Below are 12,446 nucleotides of genomic sequence, written 5' to 3' on the forward strand. Positions count from 1 at the left end.
TGTTTCAGGTCAATTATTTTACGAATGAGCTTCTACAAGGTCAGTACCTTATTTTACCTACCTTAGGAGCCGTTCAAGTATTACGTAAGCAGATTTATTGAAATTTATCCCCCCCCCCCCCCTTTTTTGTCAGCAAAAGTTAGCAAAGCTCTCAAAAATAATAATACACAAACGTATTAATTTTTTGTAGGAATCCTCGAAAATGCATTTCGTTTTCAAGCATAGATGTATGGGTAATATGTGTAAAAAAGTTAATAATTACTGTTGACGTAATCACCAAATAAGAAAATCAAAGGGACCCCCCCCCCCATCCCCTATGGTGCTTACGTAATACTTGAACGGCCCTCTAGGCTTTTTGTTAACATTTTAATTTGCAAAACCTTGTACGTACAATTTATGGCAAATGGGAAATTAATTACCTTCCCTTAATTACTTAAATATAATCTAGCTAAGTACGAGGTATTTTTCGCATATAAATTATAGTGTATGTTTTCGCATACATAATTTTTCGGTCAGTAACCCTTATTCAAAATAATACAAGCTAATAATATAAATATGTCTAAGAACACATATTACAAATACTTAGTTAGTTCCTAATAGTAAAAAGAAATGCCATCCGTATCACCTTGACGTCCGTCGTTCCACAACTGAACGTTGTGGAACCGCTATGTGGAACCAGCTGCTTCCTGAAGTATTTCCAAACTAATTCGACTTAGGGTCGGTCAAGAAAAGAGCGTACCAATTCTTAAAAGGCCGGCAACGCACTCGCGAGCCCTCTGGAATTTCGAGTGTCCATGGGCGACGGTATCACTTAATATCAGAAGAGCCTTCTGCCCGTTTGCCTCCTAGTCCATTAAAAAATACATATTTATAAGTATTATAATTTTTTACGGTTGGCCATTCATTCTTTTTTAATACAATTTCTTAATTTTTATAAAAGTTGGCTACCTAAATGAACAAAATATTAAAAATCAGATTCATGGCAGCGGTGTCCGGCCTCCCTTAAATATTTTTTTTTAATATATCCACCGCCCATGGACACTCACATTGCCAGATGGCTCGCAAGTGCGTTGCCGGCCTTTCAAGAATTGGTACGCTCTTTTCTTGAAGGGCCCTAAGTCGAATTGGTTCGGAAATACTTCAGTGGGCAGCTGGTTCCACATAGTGGTGGTGCGCTGCAAAAACTGCCTTAGAAAACGCTCAGTTGTGGAACGACGGACGTCGAGGTGATACGGATGGTATTTTGTATTTTGCCTAAATAACTATAAATCTCCAGAGGCTGTCAGATATCTTTTTGGCTTTAAAATAAACCAGACTCTATTTAAGTAATTGAATACAGAAAGACCGTTAACAACAAACAAAATTTAATGTTTGATGTCACTTTTCAACTAAAACACTAATTTCCTTTGAAACTGTTAAATGTGTACGAGTTGTGTAGTTACAAGTTGAACTGAGGTTTCTTGACTTTATCTCTATCGAGCTTTGAGATTACCTTTGCGTGTTGAACTTTCGTGAATCCGCCATTTTATTTCGAGCGTTTGAGCTTTTATTACTTTGGCTCAAATGTTTTACGAATTTGTATGAACATTTCGTATAAATTAGTTGTTAGGCACGCTACTTTGTTTGCGTGTAGATGATATGTGTGTTATCTTATTATTTACATAATTCGATTAAACACATATCAAATTTATATAATGTCGGCTAAGAAAATTCTATACAAATAAAAGCTTTCAAAAATATATTTAGTTATTAGAATATAAAACAGTTTACTAGGTACCATATGAAGGTATTTTAATAGAGACTGTTAGACACTTTCTTATGTTAAATATCCTTTTTAGTAAATTAGGTTAGTTAAAATTACTAGGCTAGATCGTAGTGTTAACATGATGTCCCAGGAAAGAGACAATTTATAAAAAAAAAACTTGGTCCAAATAAGTGCTGGAGTCTAATGATAGAAGAAAGATGCTAGTTTAGCGTTTTCCGATGAGGTTTTGAGTTCGATACCCGACTGCAACAATAAATCCTTCTATGTGAAGGAAAACATAGTTAGTAAGCAGACCGGTGTTTCTTAACGTGGGCCCCACCACTCCCCACAGGCGGACAATTTGATTGTTACAATTATTTGGAATTAGAATTTCAGTTTTTCATTATATATTTTATACATTTAATAGCTATGTTTCGTTTAAAAAAATCCTATTAATTTGTACCTAAAAGTTATCATTTAAGTTTCTTAAGTGAACAATTCATTTTTTTTATATTAAAAAGTATGTATGTTATACAGGGGGGGACATATGCATGGCGGCAATGCCTTAGACCCTAAACCTACTTGCCTATAAAAATATAGATAGAATAACGTGTTACGTATATTATGGAACATTCGTTACAAACTTTTCTTATCAAAACATGTTTCATTAAAAGCTATCATACAAAAAATTTACTTTGTACTATTAGTTTGACGTGACCATCTCTAACCCAAAGTTTTTGCACTCAATAAGACTCCAAGTCTAGTTCTTAACGAATTCCGCAAACTCGTAAGTTATGGTAATGGCAGGCTCTAAGTTTTTTAATTGAAAAATTCCTTCTAACGAACTAAGCTTTCTTGTGTTTTTACACGCAATGAACGCAAAAAGATTTATGTGGCTTGCTGTCTCGCCTTTTCCCAAGTAAAACGTCCAATTAGAGCAGGACAGGACCACCAGTTTTCAAATGTAATACCATTTTAGATTCAAACGTCCTTTACAATACCTAATGTATTGAATTTTTTTTAAATTCTATATAGCCTATAGAAATGTTTGCTTGTTTAAATCCCGAAGTTTTCTTGTACAAATTGTTTAGTTTGTATATTTCTTTCGTTTTCTCCGTGAAGCTTGCGAAGTGCCCAGAAGAATTCTGTGCTTCTGGAAGGAGCTAGGATGGCTTAGCTAGCTAGGATTTTACACACAACGGACCTACTGAGAAAGTGCGGAAACTGAATCCACCAAGCATTATTTTAACCTTTTGGAAATGTAACTGAAGTAATATTGTCACGCACTAATCGTTACTCAATGGGCAAGTCGGGCACAATGGTCGTTTAATGTTACAAGTAGAGCAAAACAAGGATTGTTTTTGCCACCAACGCAGCTTTCTGAATCACCGGTTATTTTGAGATACGTTCGACATACTATTTCAGGGGAAACGACTGCATGATAGCCGATTTTGTATGTGGCAAATCAGGGGTAGATACACAGGAGTTTTAATAAAGTCAATTTGCCTCTTCGCATTTTACGGGTTGACATGCTGCAGGTATGACCTTTGTGAAAAGCTGGTGCCAATAATAGGACAATGGAAGTCAATATAAATAAACAAAATTAAACTAAAGCGTGAGTGGTTGTGGGTGTGTGAAAGAATTTAATTTAAAGTTTTTGAGTTTCTTCCTTCAACTGGCCCGAACTTTCTCCGCGCTTATATTTGTCTGTCGAAGTCTTGAAGGCTGACACTTTCCATTGATCGTTTCTTTAAGTAAAGTGATTAGCCTAGAGTAGATTATGAGTAACGATTTCTTCACAAGGGGTTTTTCGTTTATAAAAACCGATGGATGCCTATCAGACGCTCGCACAGCGCCAGGGTTAATCACCACTAGTCTTGATATCTAAGTAATGTATGAAATATCTAGGAAAAGCAATTAGGCCATCAAGTAATTAGCATCGTAAATTCACAGCGTATCGTTGTTTAGAAATTAAAACCAATTAAAAAGCGGTCATATGAGCGCAATAACGCTTAGTCAGTTTGATCGTGAGCCGAGGTCGTTGACCTTCAGATGTAAGTATCTAGCTCTAGTTAATCAATTCTTTTACGCTGCTCTAATTAGGTAGCGTATGCTTAGTAAAATATTTATATTCCCTTAGTAAACAAAAATAGATATTTCGATAAATTACATCGTTTATAACTTTTACGATAAATAAATCATTACCTAATTAATTTGTTTAGTATATAATTACTTAAGATGTCATGTGGAACATGGTGTAATCGTTGCAGCTCCTTACAAACTTTGTCAAAAACAAAACATGGCGATTAAAAAGAGATCGCCAAGTTTTGAGTCATACAAATTGTTTGAATTGGAGCAAATGAATCCCTAGGATTAGGGTCATTTAAGTATTTGACAAATTTATAAAAAGCTTTATTGATTAATTTACGTTTAATGATTTTCGCTTGGGAGTTTGTTGTAAAAACTAATACAATTTCCATATTAGGAGTGGTTTATCTTCTGGAGCCTGATTGGTCGTACGCTTAAATACCGCCGCCGATGGACACTCAATGCCATAGGGCTCACGTGTGCGTTGCCGGTATTTTAAGAAATCATTTAAATATTCAGCGTATACAATAAATTTCTCATTATGCAAATACTTAATCACAAATTCTAAACTTAAAGATTTTCAGCACTAGAATGAAGTTATATTTAGTTTAATGCTGGTGCAATGCAAATATCTAGGTCGTGCTGATTGGTGTATCGCCTGAATTCCCGCCAACAATGCTTCAGCCAAATCATCAGCCTTCTGTCTTACACGTCAATAATTCTAGTTTATCATTGCATAATGCTTTCTCTGAAAAGTCGCTCATACAAAACTAGCGGAAATTTATAATTCTTGCTCCGTAACGAGAAATAGTTAATAATAATAAAGCTTGTTTATTTCCAATTATTATAGTTTAGATTTGTAATGTTTTTTTCTCTACATATCCTAATATCCTATCTTCCTTCAACCATTGATCGAAATTCCTTTACGGGTAAGGGCCTCCTCCAGCCTTTTCTAAATATCTCTGTCCCTAGCTTTCTTTCTCCATTCGCTTCCTTTTATTAGGGTGCCCTCTTCTTCATCCCTTTGGTCCTTGGGGGCCGTTCAAGTATTACGTACGCAGCAAATTTATCCCCCCCCCCCATCCTCTTGTCAGCAAAAGTAAGCTAAGCTCTCAAAAATAATAGTACATAAACGTATTAATTTTTTGTAGGAATCCTCGAAAATGAGTTTCATTTTCAAGTATAGACAATGTGTGGGTAATCTGTGGAAAAAAGTAAATAATTACTGTTGACGTAATCGCCACATAAGAAAATAAATTGCCTGATGGTTATGAAAAAGCGACGTTGTCCGCCGTTATTATTAAAATAAAATAAAAATAGCCTTTATTCAAGGACTACACTACACTATGTCCATTGTCCATGTCATATATGTTTCCAAATTCTTCCACTTCTCCGTATTCCTTTCCATAGTTTACCAATTTTTATTCCATCTTCCCAAGTTTCTGGTGGGCGTCCTCTCTTTCTTCTTCCCGCATTAGATTTTCGGTCAATATCATTTCATGCTAGGATGCTTTAGTCCTATGCAAATGGAATGCAAAACAATGAATACTAATAACAGTAAACACAAGTCTAATCCGACACTCGACTTTAAAATTTTCTATGTCGTTTGCATACAATGAACCGGTTAGGAATCGCATGGGCGGCTCGTTCCTCGCTTTAGTCAAGCTATACAGACCATTCTCCTACCAATATTACATTTAGGCTTGACGGGAAATATTTAATTTAGACGCGTCGCCCCGTACCGGTAACTCGCAAAGTTACATTGCAGATTCATATCTGAATAACTTGGCAATCGTGTCACGTGTAATAAAAGGACCGCCACCGCATTTCCTTTCATAAGGGAGCAAATATTTACTCAACGTGTTTAACTCATTTATTCCGAAGTACTCGGCACTGGAGTACGTTTGTGCAGCAGATGTCTCGAGAGTCCGGGGATCCGCATTCATGAGCCAGCTTAACCATGTACACAGCTATGAATCTAGTTTCCTTAAATGCAAAGAAAGGCCGTCGCCCTGATAAGGACCTGCACGTAATTCACGTTAGACGCGACGTTATTTCCTTGCAACGTGATTTATAATGTCTAGTTGCGTGTAACAGTCGGATTTGTAAAGTTTTTTTGCGTGAAACGAGATTGGTTTTTGTTTCAATTACAATAAATGCTGGAATAATGGAGGTTATTCAAAGTCAGACAATGCCGGAATTCTATGGGAGGTTGCAGCATATGGACGTTCCGGCCGTGTGCCGCTTTCAAACCAGCCGGCGTGCAGGGAACTAATAAAACAATTGCGTATGTTTGTTCGCAGCTTCACACTGCCTTGTGTGCAATTTAAAACTAACACAGACGGTCCTTTGCGAGCGTGTTTTGTTTCTTTTTCTTTACAACCCAATGAAATTTGAAGGGCATAAGTATGACGTGCGCCTCGTTTTTTTTCTAATTACGTCGACGAATGCGTGCGCGATGTAATGAGTTGATAAAAAATATTTTAAACTTAATTATAAGATTTTATTCAATTGCTTTTTTGACTGGACTAACTCGGAGAAATTCGATTAAACTGGTCAAAAACCTGATACTCTGTAATCAAATAAGAGCTTTCAGAAAGTTTACTTGCGAAATTGGTAACATCGGTTAAAAGCTCGATCCAATTTGGCACAAGTTGTACCACGTGTTGCTCCCAACTTTAATGGATTGGATTTTGTAATTTTCAAAAGGCATCACAATACTATCACTAATATAGGTTTCGGCGACATTGATAAAGTGCTAGTGAAACAGACTGTCGAGATAAAGTTAAATTATTACCTCTTTCGTTGAATCACCGAAGGCCACTAGTTAGAAAAATTGTGTCACCCAATGACTCATAGACCCATTCTTTAGATTTTTATTGATAACCTTTCGAAGACTGACCTAGATCGGAAAACTCCCGGGTGTAATCCAAAATACTGAATGAAAATCTATTGGTTGCTTTGAGTAGTAGATTCTAGGTATAGAAAATATTAAAAAAAACAACGCTTCGTTATAACGTTTTTAAAGTTTTACGATTATTATCTGTAGATATATATATATGTGGCTATAGGAATATAAAAAGATATTTAACCTTCAAGCGGGCGCGCGGTCATTTGTAACGGGAGCGGGCGCGCGTAACCGAAAAGACCCATCGGATGAATAAGAGAAAGAAAGCACTAATTACTCAATATTTATTTACTTATTTGTCCTTAGATATTTTATCATTGTCTTTAAACTCTAATTTGGCAAAAAAAGTAATTAAAAGTATGAAAAAGAAACAAATATTTCGAGTACTATCAGAAAGGTCATTTTCCTCGAAAGCCAACCATCATCTTATAAATTACAACGTTCTCTGCCACTGAATATGGCAATAGACAGTTTTGTGGAAACATATCTAAAATTTCTCATATTGGCGCAGCTTTGTCGACAGTACGACGAGCTTGTCGCGTAGTAGCATCATCAAACCGCAATGACTTCAGTAGAAATTATATTCTTTGCACTGACATAGTAGTAGGTAAAATAGGTCAAAGTATAAAATCTTCTAAATTGACGTGTGATGTCTGCAACAATTCGGAAAGTACTCGAATTTTCACCGCATCAGAAGTTTCAGAGCCTTGATCGCTGAGCTCTTATTTACTTTCTGCTTCGTCTTCTCTTAGTAATTCCTCGAGTATTGCACGTTGTGGTAACCGTCTGAATCATTTTATATAAAAAAATCCAAGCTTTATTCGATATTATTGAATGATGGGCAAAAAACTACTATGAGCGTGAACGAGGGTATGTGTCGTTGAGCGTCGCGCGTAACCTTTTCGACGAAAGGCGCGTGTAGTCTTTTCGACGACTGCACTGGGACGAAAACAATTGAGATCTATGGAGTAGGGGGAGAGCCCCGAGCAACGGTTTATTCTTTATTTTACTCCCAATGATATAGCGACAGGCTACTATAAATGAGAAATAAATGTGATAGGTAATAATAATAATATCAACGAAAATGTACTAAGCGCGGTCGATTCGACTACGCGCGCCCGCTTGAAGGTTAAATATGTTCACATAATATGTATATTTGTGTATATATAGAGTGGCAGGGAAATAATGAAGGTAGGATAAATGCCGTAGAAATGTGAGTGTTAAGAAGTATGTAATGTGTAAAATCTCCTCAAATCCCAAAATAGCACCCGAAAACTGCAAGAGTACATTAAGGCCCTATCCCAGCACGAATTGTAGGTATTTGAGGGGGTGAAGTAGAGGAAGCGGTGGACGGCTAGCCCCGCCCACTGCGGAGTACCCGTTTTTGCAGATAAGTTCTCATAATGCTTCTTACGAGCAAATGATGACAACTTCCGTTTTTTATTATCCTTGTTGCCCATTTTTCCGGTTTGATACAACCTAAATTACCTACGTAATTATTAAAAATACGTAAACGGTACCGCAGCACTCGTGCAAAATTCGGCAAGCATCCTTCCGTGACAGTGTCTCGGGGTGGACTGCGGGGCGCAGTAGAGAGCTGGATCACTGACGTGCGCCGGCCCGTAATAACAATTTGTTATGTAAAACATTAAATTAATGTAATTTTATCAATTTTTTTTCTGAAATGGATTTCTTGGCTTGCGATAAAAAATATCGTATAAGTTTCAAAATCATGTTCTGAATACATTTTTGTCATAAAATGAATTCAAAGTGTCAAAAATTGGCTATGTTTGTATTTTTTTCTATCGAGCGAAGTTATTTAAATCGTGTATCGATCTTTCAAATTGGATACATAAACTACTTAACTCCACCATATATTTTTTCCATTCGCCCTACTTTAAGAAACGATGGCGAAAAATGGAAAGAAACAATGTACATTTTTGGTGTTTGGCGACCGGATAGGTCCTTAAAAGGGTAAGGTTAAAAGGTATCTTTTGGTCTGCCTGGGATGTGAATGCTTGGCTCCATAAATTTAAGATAGACGATTAGATTTTTATGTTACGGTTTGTTGTAATGTTTTAGTTTCGGTTTTGTATTGATTGTATTTTTTATTTTGTAATAACTCTTTAGTTTGTTAGGAATTTAAACTGTGGTGTATCCCTTCAGGCACCAAAGTCTTGGTGTTTTTGTACTCTTAGTTTATTTATAATGTGTAAGCTATAATAAAAAAAGTGTCTGTGTACAAAGTACCCATGTCAGAAGTAAAACTTCTGTGGCAAACTAATCTTTAAGTGTTGTTCATATTTATACAAATCTAAAAGTTTAGATTTCCGATACTTAGAGGGACGGAAAAAGGAAGATATGTTAGGAATTTAATGAATTTAATTGTCATTAAAATATTAAGTGTAAATAAATAAAAAATAACTTTAAAAAATAAAATTTTATTACAATTCCTTCACTAATAAATCGAAAGAAACTTCGGTGTCCGGGTGTCCCTTGACACTTCTCAAGTTTTTTTATCACTTTCAAATTAATATATGTATTGTTATTCTTATTGTAGACCAAACTTCAAAACTAATATATTGTTGTTATTATTATCATATTCTTTACGTCACTAAGTATAATATACACACACTAATAAGTTTAGTAAAACTTTGATAAAATAAAAGCAACGTGGTGCGTAACCGAAAACCGTGACGATTTGCTACAAAATTTCTCCCATACGTCGATAAAGAAGTTTCACTTCAAAAAACCAAAAGTAGTGTGATACGTGAGTAGTGTGGGTTAAAAGGGGACGTACTGACGAGGATACGAATGGGGTTTGCTTAGGTGGTTTGGTCATGTAGAACGGATGAATGAGCAGCGGCTTACAAATAGGATATACAATGCAAGCGATTGTGGAGTCGGTTTGGGTAGACCTTGTCAGACCTACCTGGACCAAAGCCAGGAGGTACTAGGACGAGTTAAAAGTACCCATAACTGGCGAGCATGAATGGTGAAAGCAGATGAAGCGATAGAGATATATCAGGACCAAGCAAGTAAAGATTCGCTGTCTCTGTCTACGCCTTCGGGAATTCAAATAAAGAACTTAGGTATTCTTAGAACTTAATTTAGTTAAACATTGACTATATATGTAAACATCTGAATTGAGAATTCATCATTAAGCTTAGTTTCTTGTTACCAAGCTAAAACTGGCGCCGATTTAAAACATTTAAAGATCATAATGGATTCGATATCGGGAATTCTCGACAGAATTATCTTCTGAAAGCCAGTTGAGGACAAAAGAATGTAAATGTTACATTGTAAAATGAAAATGGCTTGATGGTTATCACCTATTTATTGTGTTAAATGGGTCAGCGGTCGGCGACCTGCGTTTCCGTAATGAAGCTCACTGGGAGTTGCTTAGGTGAAGCCATGAGATAAATTAAAACCAAGTTTTATTACTAAGTGCCCTTAGTTAGCACTTTTAGGAATATAAATTGTTTCTGTAGTTAACGTTTAATTTTTTAATTTATTAGTTAGGAATTTATTTTCTTTGAAGTATTAGATACACATGACTAATAATGTAGGTTATGCAAATATCAGAAAGAGAGGCGGAGATTTTCTTGCCAGTTCTTCTAGCCCGCTCTACGCCCATGACTTGCGAACTTGTAGTAAATGTAAATTTAGAATCAATTTAACCTCTTTTCTGTTGACGTTCATAAGTGTATTTTTACCTATATAAATAAAGTTATTTTGAGTTTGATGTTTTGTATTTATTTAAACTTCGTTACATTACAAATAACTAAATTATTAAGGACGCAACGGGCAGCATTATCGCTAACAAGCGATCTCTTCCAGGCAAATCTAGTAGGTAAATAAAACTAAAAAAAAGAAATACTAATACGGGTTAAGTGCAAAAACCGCATAACGAAATCAACAAAAATAAAATGACAAGTAACAATAAAAAATAAAATTAACAAACAATCTAAACTAAAAATAAATTAATATTATTAATCACGGTTCATGAATCACAATGATTGCAAAATAATAAGAAAGTAAATTAATTACAGAAGTCGCGATTGACTAGGATAGAGTATGATTATGTAGTTATTTTTTAACGACTTTTTTTTAAACCTCTTGAAACTTGGTAAAAGCTTTCATGCAGCTCAAGGGATAGTTAATTTATTTCGTATAACACTGTGAACTAGGGTTCGATTCTCAAAGAAATAGTAACGGTTAGTATGTGCACATAAAATAAAAACAGAATGGAACACGCAAAACGAATGAATTTTTACTATACCAGAGTTTCAGCAAGTCAAAGTTCAATAACTCGTAAAATTTTCAAAGAAAAACTTATGTAAGACACTACATGGGCACTACGTAAATCTGTGACGAAGTTCAAATTGGACGACATGTGGGGATATCGATTGTTGACGCATTAATGAGATTTTAGAAGGGAGTGCGACGAGTGAGGCAGACCAGAAACGCGGTCTTTGCTATTTCTGGCGAGGCGTTGACCTGCAGTCCTATTCTATAGAAATGGATTTCTATTGGCTGTTGATACGTCACGTGTGAGGTGATTTCGTGTTTGATACTCGATAACAGAGTAATCGGCTCAGATGAATCAGATTCATATACGATCTGATTAACGTTTGTCTATTGTTTGTTCGATGTAAAATTTCCAGGCCATAATTATTTTTAGCTGCCATGTAAATATTGGTTAGTAGCGTTTGCTTCTACCTACTGCTAGTGTGCTCTAAGAACTTGGTTTCTTTGTACCTAGGGGATATGTGCGACGGCGAAAGCTAAGGTTGTTTGCGGATACCCAGGGCTAGAACCAGTCTGTTCCTCAGGCCCCCGTTATCAAAGACGTTGCGCCTACTGAATGCTGTCTCCGACACTATCGACATATCTATACGTTCGCAGAGTGAATTTATAGTAGTGATATTGTGTATATTATGTGTTTGTATATACTTTTTATATTTTTTTTGTTCTCGACATCGTATTGGCGTAGTCTTTATGGATTTGTATTTACGTAAATAAATAAATACTTAATTAAACCTGTACTGTTCTTCTAAACGCAAACTCGAATGTGTAGTGGCAGAGTGAGAAATTAAGAAATTCCTTCTAAAATCAAATTTAGATAACACAATATACTCCACTCCTATCGTAAAAATATAGCAATGGAGTTTGTATCGATTCTATATATGACTTCATACGCGGTCTGATAACCGTCAATTTAATGTTGATGCAACCAAATCGTAGTATTGTATTGTTAGGACCAATTTACAAGGAGGAGACTGATTCCCGTAGGTACATTGAAATCAATAGGTACAACCCTAGGTGTACCTACACTATATTAACGTGTTACAAATATCTCCGCAGTGTTGGCCTTGTGGCGACAGCGTGCGACTCTCATTCTTGAGTTCGTAAGTTCGATCCCCGTCTGTGCACCAATAGACTTTCTGTCTATATGCGCATTTAACATTCCCTCGAACGGTGAAGGATCCGTGAGGAAACCGGGAGGTTGATCACTTACTTGCCTATTCACAAGTGATCATGACAGATTCAAAAATCAAAAAGGTTGTACCGCCACTATGAATATTTCAAAAAATCTTCATCAAATCACGAACACTTAATAAAGTATTATCAGCCTTTGAGGTAAAATCAGGGCTTTTTATTGATGCTTACTTTGTGCTTATTAAAATAATTTTTTAATTAATG

General features: G+C 35.9%; 1 protein-coding gene across 2 annotated transcripts in view; it reads left to right on the top strand.

Moving 5' to 3' along the window:
• Positions 1 to 12,446, top strand: part of LOC125056370 (dystroglycan 1) — a 95,417-nt gene that overhangs the window by 12,283 nt on the left and 70,688 nt on the right. Inside the window, exon 2 of one of the 2 annotated variants that reach the window (XM_047659422.1) lies at positions 9 to 39. The exons of the other annotated variant lie outside the window; for it this stretch is intronic. The gene's annotated coding sequence lies outside the window, so the exon portion shown is untranslated. The remainder of the gene's footprint in view (positions 1 to 8; positions 40 to 12,446) is intronic. 2 annotated transcript variants of the gene reach the window in all.

Source organism: Pieris napi, chromosome 2, assembly GCF_905475465.1.
Source record: "Pieris napi chromosome 2, ilPieNapi1.2, whole genome shotgun sequence".
NCBI classification, from domain to species: Eukaryota; Metazoa; Arthropoda; class Insecta; order Lepidoptera; family Pieridae; genus Pieris; species Pieris napi.